At 41.7% G+C, this 15,311-nt stretch overlaps 1 pseudogene; it reads right to left on the bottom strand.

Annotated features, from left to right (window-relative positions):
* Positions 1 to 15,311, bottom strand: part of LOC115175202 (ryanodine receptor 3-like) — a 210,010-nt pseudogene that overhangs the window by 152,297 nt on the left and 42,402 nt on the right.

Here is a 15,311-nt window from a genome sequence, read left to right as displayed (position 1 = left end):
AAATATAAACGCAACCTGCAACAATTTCAACGGTTTTTACAGAGTTACAGTTTATATAAGGAAATCAGTCAATTGATATAAATTCATCTATAGATTTCACATGACTGGGCAGGTGTTACAGCCATGGCCTAGGAGGGCATAGGCCCACCCACTTGGGAGCCAGGCCCACCCACTTGGGAGTCAGGCCCACCCACTTGGGAGTCAGGCCCAGCCACAGACAGAAATACTGCTCAGTTTCACCAGCTGTCCAGGTGGCTGGTCTCAGACGATCCTACAGGTGAAGAAGCCGGATGTGGAGGTCCTGGGCTGGCGTGGTTACATGTGGTCTGCGGTTGTGAAGCCTGTTGGGCGTACTGCCAAATTCTCTAAAATTACGTTTGGAGACGGCTTATGGTAGAGAAATTAAACTTGAGACATCTGTGGTATTGTGTTGTTGTGACAAAACTGCACATTTTAGAGTGGCCTTTTATTATCCCCAGCACAAGGTGCATCTGTGTAATGATCATGCTGTTTAATCGGCTTCTTGATATGCCACACCTGTCAGGTGGATGGATTATCTTGGCAAAGGAGAAATGTTCACTAAAAGGGATGTAAACAAATTTGTGCACAAGAAAGAAATAACCTTTTTTTTGTGCGTATGGACAAATTCTATGATCATTTATTTCTGTATATTTTTTATAGAGGATTTCAGAAAACCAATAATTCTTTGTCACTCAGGAAATTACCCCTCTGTGATAAGTCATAGTTGCGCTACAATCTAATGTTTTCAGTAGGAGGATGAATCAGGCAATGATTCCCTTTGGTGGAGTTGAAACTCAGGCTGAGTGGAGCTATGTTTCCCTCTGATGGAGTTGAAACTCAGGCTGAGTGGAGCTATGTTTGCCTCCCCAAAGGCATATAGCACACCCCAGTACCTACTGCTATCTCTGCTTCATGTTTTGCACGTCTCTCCCTCTCTCTCCTCTCCCTTCCTCTCTAAGTAAATTAATTAAGTTCGGAAGCATTATTCTGCAGAGCATAGAGTCCATTATGTGTCAGCTCATCAGCCAGATAATGGTTTCCATAAAAATGAAACTGAAAACAAGGATCGTTCTCTAGTAATTTCATTACAGATCTTCCTGAATAGCCACTTCAAGTACTCCCCGGGATTGCCTTGTCACTGTCGAGGTTGGTCTGGGCTGAGGGGAGCAGTATCTAAAAACTAAAAAAGTTTTAACAGGACTATTTCAAGTGGAGGATGATGTGATGGGGATAACAGTGTTGAGTGATTCTAACCAGGTCCCAGATCTGTTTGGGTTGTCATGTTATTTATAACCTGGTCCCATATCCGTTTGGGTTTCTTTCGCTTTCCAAGCCTCCTAGCCTGCTCTGGCAAGACAACCCAAGCAGATCTGGGACCAGGTTAGGAATAACATGACAACCCAAACAGATCTGGGACCAGGTTATAAATAACAAGACAACCCAAACAGATCTGGAACCAGGTTGTAAATAACAAGACAACCCAAACAGATCTGGGGCCAGGTTATAAATAACATGACAACCCAAACAGATCTGGGACCAGGTTATAAATAACATGACAACCCAAGCAGATCTGGGACCAGGTTATAAATAACATGACAACCCAAGCAGATCTGGGACCAGGTTATAAATAACATGACAACCCAAACAGATCTGGGACCTGGCTAACAAGAGTGAGATTAAGATTGATTGATTGATTGATTGATTGTCTAATTGATACTCACCAGGTACCTCTCTGTGGACACGCTGACCAGGATTAGGTCATCTCCGATACGGACCTTCTCTCCCTCTGACCTTTGCTTGGACGCAGGGTGGATGGTCCACCAGCATGCCTCACCTGGAGAGATAGAAGACAACAGGACTTGGATGAGACTGCCATAGTCTCTTGTGACAAGACTGTTACCATAGTAACTGACCAGACTTTTATCATAGTAGCTGACCAGACTGTTAACATAGTAACTGACCAGACTGTTACCATAGTAACTGGCCAGACTGTTACCATAGCAGCTGGCGAGACTGTTAACACTCTAGATTTTGGTTCCTTGTTCTGAGATTACAATAAGACTCTGGAAAATATACTGTAAATGAATCATAACTTCATACAATGTACATGAGCATACCAAAAACAGAAAGATACAGATCATACATCTGAAATTGACATAAATATGAAAATGTTTGACTGGCATAATCAGTTCATTATGTGCTGTGTGATTGTTAATCCGTTCATTATGCGCTGTGTGATTGTTAATCAGTTCATTATGCGCTGTGTGATTGTTAATCAGTTCATTATACGCTGTGTGATTGTTCATCAGTTCATTATGCGCTGTGTGATTGTTAATCAGTTCATTATGCGCTGTGTGATTGTTAATCAGTTCATTATGTGCTGTGTGATTGTTAATCAGTTCATTATGTGCTGTGTGATTGTTAATCAGTTCATTATGTGCTGTGTGATTGTTAATCAGTTCATTATGCGCTGTGTGATTGTTAATCAGTTCATTATGTGCTGTGTGATTGTTCATCAGTTCATTATGTGCTGTGTAATTGTTAATCAGTTCATTATGTGCTGTGTGATTGTTAATCGGTTCATTTTGAAGTCTTCAAATATCAAAGCAGTTTCAAAGCAGGGCATTGGACAGCCTCAAGGCAGCCATTTTGCCTGGTGCTAACGTCTTCAGGTTGATATAGTGCCTCTATTCCGGGGGCTACAACACATACACATAGCAAGGTCAGCTATTAATATGGAAGCCAGTCTGCATGTCTAGTATAGTCAGTTAAAATATCACATCCGGTTTGATAAATGGCTCTGCTTCATTTTGTAGTTTTGTAGTTCTTACATCAGCCGATGTCACAAAGTGCTGTACAGAAACCCAGCCTAAAACCCCAAACAGCAAGCAATGCAGGTGTAGAAGCACGGTGGCTAGGGAAAACTCCCTAAATGTCGCCTAGTTACCAATACAAGGCTGTCTCCACAGCAGACGTAATCTGCGCCCCAAATGGCACTCTCTTCCTTTTACAGCTCTACCACTAAATGTAGTCACAGGGAGCAAGGCTGTGTGCAATAGGAAGTGTTACCTATTGAATGTTCTTGTAATCCCACGTCAAATGACAGTTTGTCTGTCAACGATCTTGACGTCTTCAAGCAGGTCAGGTACTGTTGAGAAGCCACACAATATGAAATAGCAAGAAGATAGAAAAGGAAAATGATTGATAAAATATATGTCTGTCTTTCATGATTTGTTTGTAGCATTTACACATACAGAATATACAGTTTAATGTACAGTTTAAAACTCAAGCCATCGACACTGTTATCTTTGGAGCAACTGCAGTATAATGTTTTAGGTAATACAGTAACAGTAACAGTGAGGGACTGGTGACCTTTTCATTCAACACGTAGGAGGGATATCCACTAGTAATACAGCTCTCGTACTGGGAAATCTTTCACAGATCTGGCTACCCACTCATTGGAGCTACTTTTGCCATTGGAGCAACTGCAGTATAATGTTTGTGTAGGTGATACTATGTGCGTCCCAAACGGGCACCCCTATTCCCTATAAAGTACACTGCTTTTTATCAGAGCCCTATGGGGTACCGCAGTATAAAGGGAAAAAAGGTTCCATTTGGAACACAACCACTGTGGTTATGAGGGACAGGGTGGCAGATTTCCCCCATTCTCACCATTCCACTGAAGGAGTGGCGTAGGAGGATGGCGTGACCATAGAGCAGGGTCCGGTGTCCACCCCCCTGGGCCGCCTAGGAGGGAGGAGAGGAGGAGAGGCAACATACACAGCAGGTTAGAGTCTGATGGGTGCATCTCAATAGTGTCATGTAGAATCCTCCACTTGTCTCCTTTCCTTCATCTACACGGATCTGAGCAGACAGGAAAGCAAAATGGTCAAACCCTACGAGGAAGATTGAAATTGTGCTTTCATCTCTCTAGTTGTTTCTAATCAGTACAGATGAAGGAGAGAAAACAAGGGAAGGACGCCACTTTAAAATATTGAGGATAGATAACGGACATCCTTGGCTAGTACCTCCAGGAACAAACAGACGGACAGACAGGAAGAAAAAGAAACCAAACGGACTCATCCCACCCAGGTCGTGCTGCACTACTACGTGTGTTGGACAGGTTCAGTTGACGAACGAGAAACATTTTGTTGCAGTACCGTGGACAAGGAAATGTTGTGAACCCCGTAAGAGAAATGAAGAAAATCTCTATTTTCTTAATTGAAGACAGATTTAAAACAAACGTAATATTACTCACCCTCCTTAACAACCTCTAGACGCATGAAGAAAAGAACAGGGCGACATAACATTAGCACACTTTAACCCAATAACCCACAAGCTGTCTACAGTGTTAATATCTATATCTATATCTATATCCCCTTTAAAGGAGCTCCAAATCATTATTTGGATAAAGACAGAAAACATAAGATAAGACAGACGTTGCTACACATTAGTGGTGGATAACGTGAGTTCCCCCTAGACACACTCTCCAATGTGTTTATTTGGACAGTGAAGCTAAAACTTTTAATTTGGCTCTATACTCCAGCATTTTGTATTTTAGATTAAATGTTTTATATATATATATATATATATATATATATATATATATATATATATATATATATATATTTATACAGTACAAAATGTCACCGTTTTAGAAATGAAGGCACTTTATGTTTCTAGTCCCCTCGTTAGGTTGTAGTGTATTTTTTGGGGTGGGGGGGTGGGGTATGATATTTATGCCTCTGTAACTTTCTTACTCAGGGTTATTCATGATTCATTCATGATAATCCATAATCATGGTAGCATCCACATTAATGTAGACGTGTTTAGAAGCATATTATATTCTCATTTACAATAAAAGTCACTCTAAAATGACACAATATATTATTTACCATTAATTTCTATTGGGCACAAAACAATCTGAAACACAACCTAAACAAACAGCAAATGCATCCAACAAATGTGTAGAGGCACAAGCTGTATGTAGTCATTGCGTGCAAATACAAAACTTTTGACTAAATTGAACACTCTATAAGTGAATTTGCCTAAAAACTTATGACAATTTCAAATGGGGGCACTAGAAACATAAAGTGATTTCATTAGTTAATGTTGAAATAGATACTGTATGAATGAATATAGCCCCAAATAAAAGATGACATCAAGTACTGTCGCCTCAAATAAATTATCTCAAATTCAAAATGCTGCAGTATAGAGACGAATTAAACGTTTTAGCTTCACTGTCCAAATAAACACGTAGGGGAGTTTAAGAACTATATATATCCAATCAACAAACAGTCTACATTATATACACTACAGTCTACAGTCTATACACTACAGTCTAAATTATACACACTACAGTCTACATTATACACACTACAGTCTACAGTATATACACTACAGCCTACAGTCTATATACTACAGTCTACATACTACAGTCTATATACTACAGTCTACATACTACAGTCTACGGTCTACATACTACAGTCTACATACTACAGTCTATATACTACTGTCTACAGTCTATACACTACAGTCTACAGAATATACACTACAGTCTACATTATACACACTACAGTCTACAGTATATACACTACAGCCTACAGTCTATATACTACAGTCTACATACTACAGTCTACGGTCTACATACTACAGTCTACAGTCTACATACTACAGTCTACAGTCTATATACTACAGTCTACAGTCTATATACTACAGTCTACAGTCTATACACTACATTCTACAGTCTATACACTACAGTCTACAGGTCTATATACTACAGAATATACACTACAGTCTACAGTCTATATACTACAGTCGATATACTACAGTCTACAGGTCTATATACTACAGCCTACAGAATATACACTACAGTCTACATTATATACACTACAGTCTACAGTTTATACACTACAGTCTACAGTCTACATACTACAGTCTACAGTCTATATACTACAGTCTACAGTCTATACACTACATTCTACAGTCTAAACACTACAGTTTACAGGTCTATATACTACAGAATATACACTACAGTCTACAGGTCTATATACTACAGAATATACACTACAGTCTACAGGTCTATATACTACAGTCAATATACTACAGTCTACAGGTCTATATACTACAGAATATACACTACAGTCTACAGTCTATATACTGCAGTCGATATACTACAGTCTACAGGTCTATATACTACAGCCTACAGAATATACACTGCAGTCTACATTATATACACTACAGTCTACAGTCTATATACTACAGTCTACAGGTCTATATACTACAGCCTACAGAATATACACTACAGTCTACAGTATATACACTACAGTCTACATTATATACACTACAGTCTACATTATATACACTACAGTCTACAGTATATACACTACAGTCTACACACTACAGTCTACAGTCTATATACTACAGTCTACAGTCTATATACTACAGTCTACAGTCTATACACTACAGTCTGCAGTCTACACACTACAGTCTATACACTACAGTCTACAATATATACACTACAGTCTACACAATACAGTCTATATACACTACAGTCTACAGTCTATATACTACAGTCTACAGTCTATATACTACAGTCTAAAGTCTAAACACTACAGTCTACTGTATATACACTACAGTCTATAGTCTATATACACTACAGTCTACAGTCTATATACTACAGTCTACATTATATACAGTACAGTCTACATTATATACAGTACAGTCTACATTATACACACTACAGTCTACAGTATATACACTACAGTCTAAAGTCTAAACACTACAGTCTACAGTATATACACTACAGTCTACACACTACAGTCTACAGTATATATACTACAGTCTACAGTATATACACTACAGTCTACAGTATATACACTACAGTCTACGTTATATACGCTAAATTCTACAGAATATACACTACAGTCTAAAATATATACACAACAGTCTACAGAATATACACTACAGTCTACATTATATACACTACTGTCTACAGTATATTGACGGGGCTGTAGTGGAACAGGTTGAGAGCTTCAAGTTCCTTGGTGTCCACATCACCAACAAACTTACATGGTCCAAACACACCAAGACAGTCTGAAGAGGGCACGACAAAACATATTCTCCCTCAGGAGACTGAAAAGATTTGGCATGGGTCCTCAGATCCTCAAAAGGTTCTACAGCTGCACCATCGAGAACACCCTGACTGGTTGCATCACTGCCTGGTATGGCATCTGCTTAGCCTTCGACCGCAAGGCACTACAGAGGGTAGTGCGTACGGCCAAGTACATGACTGGGGCCAAGCTTCCTGCCATTCAGGACCTCTATATCAGTCGGTGTCAGAGGAAGGCCATAAAAAATGTCAAAGACTCCAGCCACCCCAGTCATAGACTGTTCTCTCTGCTACCGCACGGCAAACGGTAAAGGAGCGCCAAGTCTAGGTCCAAAAGGCTTCTTAACAGCTTCTACCCCCAAGGCATAAGACTCCTGAACAGCTAATCAAAGGGTTACCCAGACCCCTTTGTTACGCTGCTGCTACTCTCTGTTATTATCTATGCATAGTCACTTTAACTCTACCTACATGTACATATTACCTCAATTACCTCGACTAACCAGTGCCCCCGCACATTGACTCTGTACCTATACCCCCTGTATATAGCCTCCACATTGACTCTGTACCTATACCCCCTGTATATAGCCTCCACATTGACTCTGTACCTATACCCCCTGTATATAGCCTCCACATTGACTCTGTACCGGTACCCCCTGTATATAGCCTGCACATTGACTCTGTACCGGTACCCCCCTGTATATAGCCTCCACATTGACTCTGTACCGGTACCCCCTGTATATAGCCTCCACATTGACTCTGTACCTATACCCCCTGTATATAGCCTGCACATTGACTCTGTACCTATACCCCCTGTATATAGCCTCCACATTGACTCTGTACCGGTATCCCCTGTATATAGCCTCCACATTGACTCTGTACCTATACCCCCTGTATATAGCCTCCACATTGACTCTGTACCGGTATCCCCTGTATATAGCCTGCACATTGACTCTGTACCGGTACCCCCTGTATATAGCCTCCACATTGACTCTGTACCTATACCCCCTGTATATAGCCTGCACATTGACTCTGTACCTATACCCCCTGTATATAGCCTCCACATTGACTCTGTACCTATACCCCCTGTATATAGCCTCCACATTGACTCTGTACCGGTATCCCCTGTATATAGCCTCCACATTGACTCTGTACCTATACCCCCTGTATATAGCCTCCACATTGACTCTGTACCGGTATCCCCTGTATATAGCCTGCACATTGACTCTGTACCGGTACCCCCTGTATATAGCCTGCACATTGACTCTGTACCTATACCCCCTGTATATAGCCTAGCTATTGTTATTTTACTGTTGCTGTTTAATTATTTGTTACTTTTATTTTCTATTTTCTACTTATCTATTTTTTACTTAAAACTTAAGTTTATTTTTTTCTTAACTTCTTAAAGCATTGTTGGTTAAGGGCTTGTAAGTAAGCATTTCACTGTAAGGTCTACACCTGTTGTATTCGGCGCATGTGACAAATCTGATTTGATTTGATTTGATATACGCTACAGTCTACAGGATCAATCTGTGCTTGGGTCTCTACAGTTTACAGTTCCTCTGGTTGGGAAGAGAATTCCCAAGTCGATCCATGAAGCCCCTAAACCCCTCAACGAGAAGAGAGGAAGGAAAGAGAGAAAGAAAGAAACAACACCGGAGTTCACAGACTCCTTTCGTTCATCTACACTGATCTGACCTGAGTGGAGCGGGGAAAGCAAAAATGGCAGAACACTACGAGAAGGTTTGATTAAACTCCAAACCCCCAGTCCTCCAGTCCCCTCAGTCTCTCAGCCCTTTAGACTCAAAACCCCCAGTCCTCCAGCCCCCCAGAGAAAGAGAGAGAGAAAGAGAGAGAGAGAGAGACAGAGAGAGAGCGAGAGAGAGGGGGGAGAGAGGGGCAGTATTTCAGGCCTCCTGCCATGCTGACACATCATCACTGTGAACTGTGACCTTTGGCTGGGCGGCACAGCAACTGGCAACGCCCCTCCCACTCTAATATCATTCTGTCTGAGCTTCTGCAGGGAGTATGGCGGTGGTGTGTGTGGGAGGGGGATTGTGTGTGTGTAAGAGAGTGTGAGAGAGTGTGTGTGAGCATGTCCGTGTGTGTGTGTGTGTGTGTGTGTGTGTGTGTGTGTGTGTGTGTGTGTGTGTGTGTGTGTGTGTGTGTGTGTGTGTGTGTGTGAAGGGAGGGGGGTCTCTCCTCTCTCACTGAGCTTTCTCCTGCCAGCTTGGTTTTACAAGAATGAAGTGCTGGCTGCTTGCCAAGCTTCTCACAGGCTGCCAGCGCTGCACAATAATGGCTGGTCTGTGATTACTGTAAGTAATTCACTTTTAATGTTCACTTCATATCTGGTTCTAATCTAATAATCTCACAGAGAATGACCAGTCAGACCACAGGAAGTTGGTCTGGTAATGACTTTTCAAGGAGAAGAGAGGGAGGTTCATGCCGGATTAATTTGCTACTGGCTGAAATATGGTTGTCAGTGTCCATATACAGTGCCTTATTCATACCCCTTGGCTATCTTCACATATTATTGTGTTACAAAGTGGAATTAAAATTGATTTATTTTGTCATTTTTGTCAACAATCGACACAAAATACTCTGTAACATCAAAGTGGAAGAAACATTTTATAAAAATGTTAAGATAAATAAAAATGTCATAACTAAAACATAGTCGTTGCATAAGTGTTCAGACCATTTGTTTAGGCAAGCCTAAATTAGTTCAGGAATGAATAGGCGTTGACATGATTTTTGAATGACTAACCCTTCCTCTGTCCCCCATACATATAACATCTGTAAGGTCCCTGAGTGAAGTATTACATTTAAAGCACAGATTCAACTACAAAGACCAGGGAGCTTTTCGAAAGCCTCATTAAGAAGGGCAGTGATTGGTAGATGGGTAACAACAAATCAGTCATTGAATATATCTTTAAGCATGGTCAAGTTAATAATGACGCTGTGGATGATGTATTAAACCACCCAGACACAACAAAGATGCAGTCGTCCTTCTGAACTGAGCTGAGCTGCAGGACTGGAAGGAAACTGTTCAGGGAGTTCACCATGAGGTCATCGGTGATTTTAAAACAGCTGCAGAGTTTAATGGCTGTGATGGGAGAAAACTGAGAATGGATCAACAACATTGTAGCTACTCCACAATAATTACCTAAATGACAGAGAAGAATACAAATGTACAAAATACAAATATTCCTAAACATACATCTTGTATGCAACAAGGAATTAAAGTAATACTGCAAAAGAACACAGCAAATAAATACACTTTTTGGCCTGAATGCATAGCCTTATGTTTGGGGCAAATCGAACACATCACTGAGTAACTAACTACCTCCTTATTTTTAAGCATGGTAAATCACTGCATCACGATATGGGTGGTTATGCTTGACATCAGAAAAAGACTGGGGATTGTCAGGATAAAAAGAAATGGGACGGAGCTAAGCACAGGCAAAATCCTAGAGGAAGATCTGGTCAGTCTGCTTTCCACCAGACACTGGGAGAATTCACCTTTCAGCAGGACAATAACCTACAACACACAGCCAAATCTTTATTATTTTGTATTTATTTAACAAGGCAAGACAGTTAAGAACCAATTCTTATTTTCAATGACAGCCTAGGAGCAGTGGTTTAACTGCCTTGTTCTGGAGCAGAACAAGAGATATTAACATATCAGCTCGGGGATCCGATATTGCAACCGTTCGGTTACTAGTCCAACGCTTTAACCACTAGGCTACCTGCTGCCCCAATCTACACTGGATTTATTTACCAAGAAGAGTCAATGTGTCCGAGTGGCCAAGTTACAGTTTGAACTTAAATCTGCTTGAAAAGCTATGGCAAGACTTGAAACTTGCTGTCTAGCCATGATCCCCAACATCTTTACAGAGCATGAAGAGTTTTGAAAAGATTAATGGGTAAATATTGCACAATCCAGGTGTGGAGAGCTCTTAGAGACTTACCCAAGAAGACTCACTGTCACGGTCGTAAGGACGGAACTTGGCGCAGCGTGATTTGAGTTCCACATCTTTATTCAAAGTGAAACTACCAAAAAACAAATAACAAACAACGAAAACGTGACCTCAGTGGTGCTACATGCACAGACACAAAGCAATATCCCACAACCCAGGTGGGAACAATGGAGAACTTAAGTATGATCCCCAATTAGAGACAACGAACATCAGCTGCCTCTAATTGGGAACCATACCAAGAGCACCAACATAGAAATGAAAAGACTAGAACACCCCCTAGTCACGCCCTGACCTACAACACCATAGAGAACCAAGGGCTCTCTATGGTCAGGGCGTGACAGTACCCCCCCCCCCCCCCAAAGGTGCAGACTCCGGCCGCAAAACCTGAAACCAAATGGGGAGGGTAGGGGGGGGTGACTAGTGTCGGTGGCGGCTCTGGTGTGGGTCGCCGCCCCCGCCCAGACACCGGATCCGGCCATGGCGCCGGGCAGAACGCCGTGCCTGGACTGGGCATCGGCACAGAGGAAGGCTCCGGCCTTGGAGCGGTACTGGATGCCGTGCCTGGACTGGGCACCGGCGCAGAGGAGGGCTCCGGCCATGGAGATGGGTTGGCCGCTGTGCCTGGACTGGGTACCGGCGCAGAGGAAGGCTCTGGCCTTGGAGCGGGACTGGATGCCGTGCCTGGACTGGGCACCGGCGCAGAGGAAGGCTCTGGCCTTGGAGCGGGACTGGACGCCGTGCCTGGACTGGGCACCGGCGCAGAGGAAGGCTCCTGCCATGGAGTGGGACTGGACATCGGACTGGGGAGGCGCACTGGAGGCCTGGTGCGGACTGGTGACACGCACTTCAGGGCGAGTGCGGGGAGCTGGCACAGGACATACCGGACTGGGGAGGCGCACTGGAGGCCTGGTGCGTGGAGCTGGTACAGGTTTCACCGGACTGATGACACACACTTCAGGGCGAGTGCGGGGAGCTGGCACAGGACGTACCGGACAGGGGAGGTGCACCGGAGGCCTGATGTGTGAAACCGGCACAGACTTCACCAGACTGCTGACAGGCTCTTCAGGTCGAATGTTGAGCAGAACACACTTGACGAACATCTCTCCTCTCTCTCTCCCCCAACTTCTCCCTCACCTCCCTGATGGTCTCTGGCTTTTCAGGGCGAGTGCGGGGAGCTGGCACAGATGGCACCGGACTGGTGTCACGCTCTTCAGCACGCCTGCGCTGCAGCATACTCCTCGCCAAAGTCATTCTCCGATATCCCTCCTCACACTGCTCCATCGACTCCCAGGTGGGCTCTGGGCCTCTCCTTGGCTCGGGTCGACCACCCCTCGTGCCCCCCCCCAAAAAAAAATCTTGGGGTTTCTGTGGCCGCGGCCCCCGGCGTCGTCGCTGTCCTTCCTGATTTCCTGGCAACTCCCGCCAAGGAAGGGTCTCACATCCTCCCATGATCTCTTCCCAGGTCCAACTCACTTTTCCCTCCGTTGCACGCTGCTTGGTCCTTGTTTGGTGGGATATTCTGTCACGGTTGTTAACAAGGACGGACCAAGGCGCAGCGTGATTTGAGTTCCACATCTTTATTCAAAGTGAAACTACCAAAAAACAAATAACAAACAACAAAAACGTGACCTCAGTGGTGCTACATGCACAGACACAAAACAATATCCCACAACCCAGGTGGGAACAATGGAGAACTTAAGTATGATCCCCAATTAGAGACAACGAACATCAACTGCCTCTAATTGGGAACCATACCAAATAGAAATGAAAAGACTAGAATACCCCCTAGTCACGCCCTGACCTACAACACCATAGAGAACCAAGGGCTCTCTATGGTCAGGGCGTGACAGTACCCCCCCCCCCCCCCCGAAGGTGCGGGCTCCGGCCGCAAAACCAAGGGCTCTCTATGGTCAGGGCGTGACACACAGCTGTTATCGCTGCCAAAGGTGATTCTAACATGTATTGACTCTGAGCTGAATACTTATGCAACGACTATATTTTAGATATAAAAACATTTTTACAAAATGAAAAACAATAAATAAATGTTCTTTCACTTTGACATTACAGAGTATTTTGTGTAGATTGATCCATTTTGTGTAGATAGATCCATTTTAAAATGTGAAGATATCCAAGAGGTCTGAATACTTTTGCAGGGCACTGTATATTGCCAAACATTACTGTTCAAATGATCACAGTAATGGATGGGGAGATTGTATTCCATTGCTTGGAATACACTTCAATAAACATAGTTTATGTTTATGTTGTTCATATCAATGTATCCAGTATTCTACTAAGAGCAATATGAAGATTTACACTGTAGAATAGATGGATAATCCCTGTGTTGGTTCACAAATTCCCAAACTCTTTCAGCTTGGTTCTACAGCATTGTGTGAAGCTTCTGGAATCATTGTGTGAAGCTTCTGGAATCATTGTGTGAAGCTTCTGGAATCATTGTGTGAAGCTTCTGGAATCATTGTGTGAAGCTTCTGGAATCATTGTGTGAAGAAGCTTCTGGAATCATTGTGTGAAGAAGCTTCTGGAATCATTGTGTGAAGAAGCTTCTGGAATCATTGTGTGAACCTTCTGGAATCATTGTGTGAACCTTCTGGAATCATTGTGTGAAGAAGCTTCTGGAATCATTGTGTGAAGAAGCTTCTGGAATTATTGTGTGAAGCTAATGGAATCATTGTGTGAAGAAGCTTCTGGAATCATTGTGTGAACCTTCTGGAATCATTGTGTGAACCTTCTGGAATCATTGTGTGAACCTTCTGGAATCATTGTGTGAACCTTCTGGAATCAAAGCCAATTCCAGAACATTTCCTCTTTTATTTCTGGTAGTCTTGAAATGAGACTGTTAGCTACAAAACAGAGGAAGGAAAACCACAAACTCAAAAAAAACACTACATCTACAGTAGGTGAGCATTGTCCCATCAACTAGGTTTCCTGTTGATTCCCTAAAGTCTTGATAGTACGGCTAAAGAAAGTTTTTTTTTCTGAAAGTAAAAGATTAACACAAAGTATGTATTTTCCATATCACATCATTTCAGAAACCCAGAAGTAAAATCTTGTATAACTGCGTCAGCTATACAGTTATGTTACGTACGTCTGTCCATGATAGCTTACATAAAAACATACAACTACTCTCTGTCTAGTTTGTTTTTTTAAAGGTTTAGATTTTTATTGAAGGGGATGTTTCCCTATCACTAAGCAGTAAATGGGTTAGCTAAAATACTGTCTGAAGCAGATTAGAAAACTAGTTAGCACTTTCACTTGAAAATGTTTACACACATGCACAAAGTGTGGTCTTGGGGGCACCAAGCAAAGGATTGAAATCATGTGAATCATGTGCACAAGGTGAAGGTAGGCACCAATAGGATGTCTATTTCAAGATTGCCATATATCAGTGATGTTCCAGGGGATAGTTTAAAGTCTGTGTCAGTGACGAGTTCATAAAGGTCATTAAGGAGTTAAGGCAAATCTACGCATCAAAAGCTGAATGGAATAAAATGATCAGAATGTAAAAAATAAGAAATAAAAATGTATTTCCTAAATATCAGTGTGACTTTCTGGGAAGTACATATTTAAAGAGGGTAAGAATGTCTGATCATTTATGTTAATACCAGGATTCACTCCATTTCTATCACCGATAATTAGATATAAATAAATATGTATAAATAAATAAATAAACATATATATAAAAACATAACAAATATATATATAAATATAAACAAATATATATATATATACACATATAAATAAATATATATATAAATATAAACAAATATATATATACATATATATATATATATACACACACACATAAATAAATTATATATATATATATATATATATATATATATATATATATATATATAAATCCTTCACAGGATATTTACACATGTCTAGCCTTCCAAATATTGCATGTATGTTTGATTTATCAACCAACCTATTGAAGGGAGGGGTATAACTATTGTGAATGACTACAGTGACTATGCACAATAACAATCTCAAAATAGGCAACACTTTGAAGTGAAAGTGGCGAAAGTGAGATCATTCTTTCGCTAATAGTTAGGGGTCAGTAGAGATGAGCCTTCATGCAAACTAAAGAAAGTAACAAATTAACATACCCACTGTTCATGGTCCGCTTTCTAGCAGCGTTAAACAAAGATACAGATGAAAAAAAAACAATATTACATGGAGTT

Source organism: Salmo trutta, chromosome 35, assembly GCF_901001165.1.
Source record: "Salmo trutta chromosome 35, fSalTru1.1, whole genome shotgun sequence".
In the NCBI taxonomy this organism is placed as follows: domain Eukaryota; kingdom Metazoa; phylum Chordata; class Actinopteri; order Salmoniformes; family Salmonidae; genus Salmo; species Salmo trutta.
Note: the sequence above shows the minus strand (reverse complement) of the source record. Positions and strands in the feature narration are given on the sequence as shown.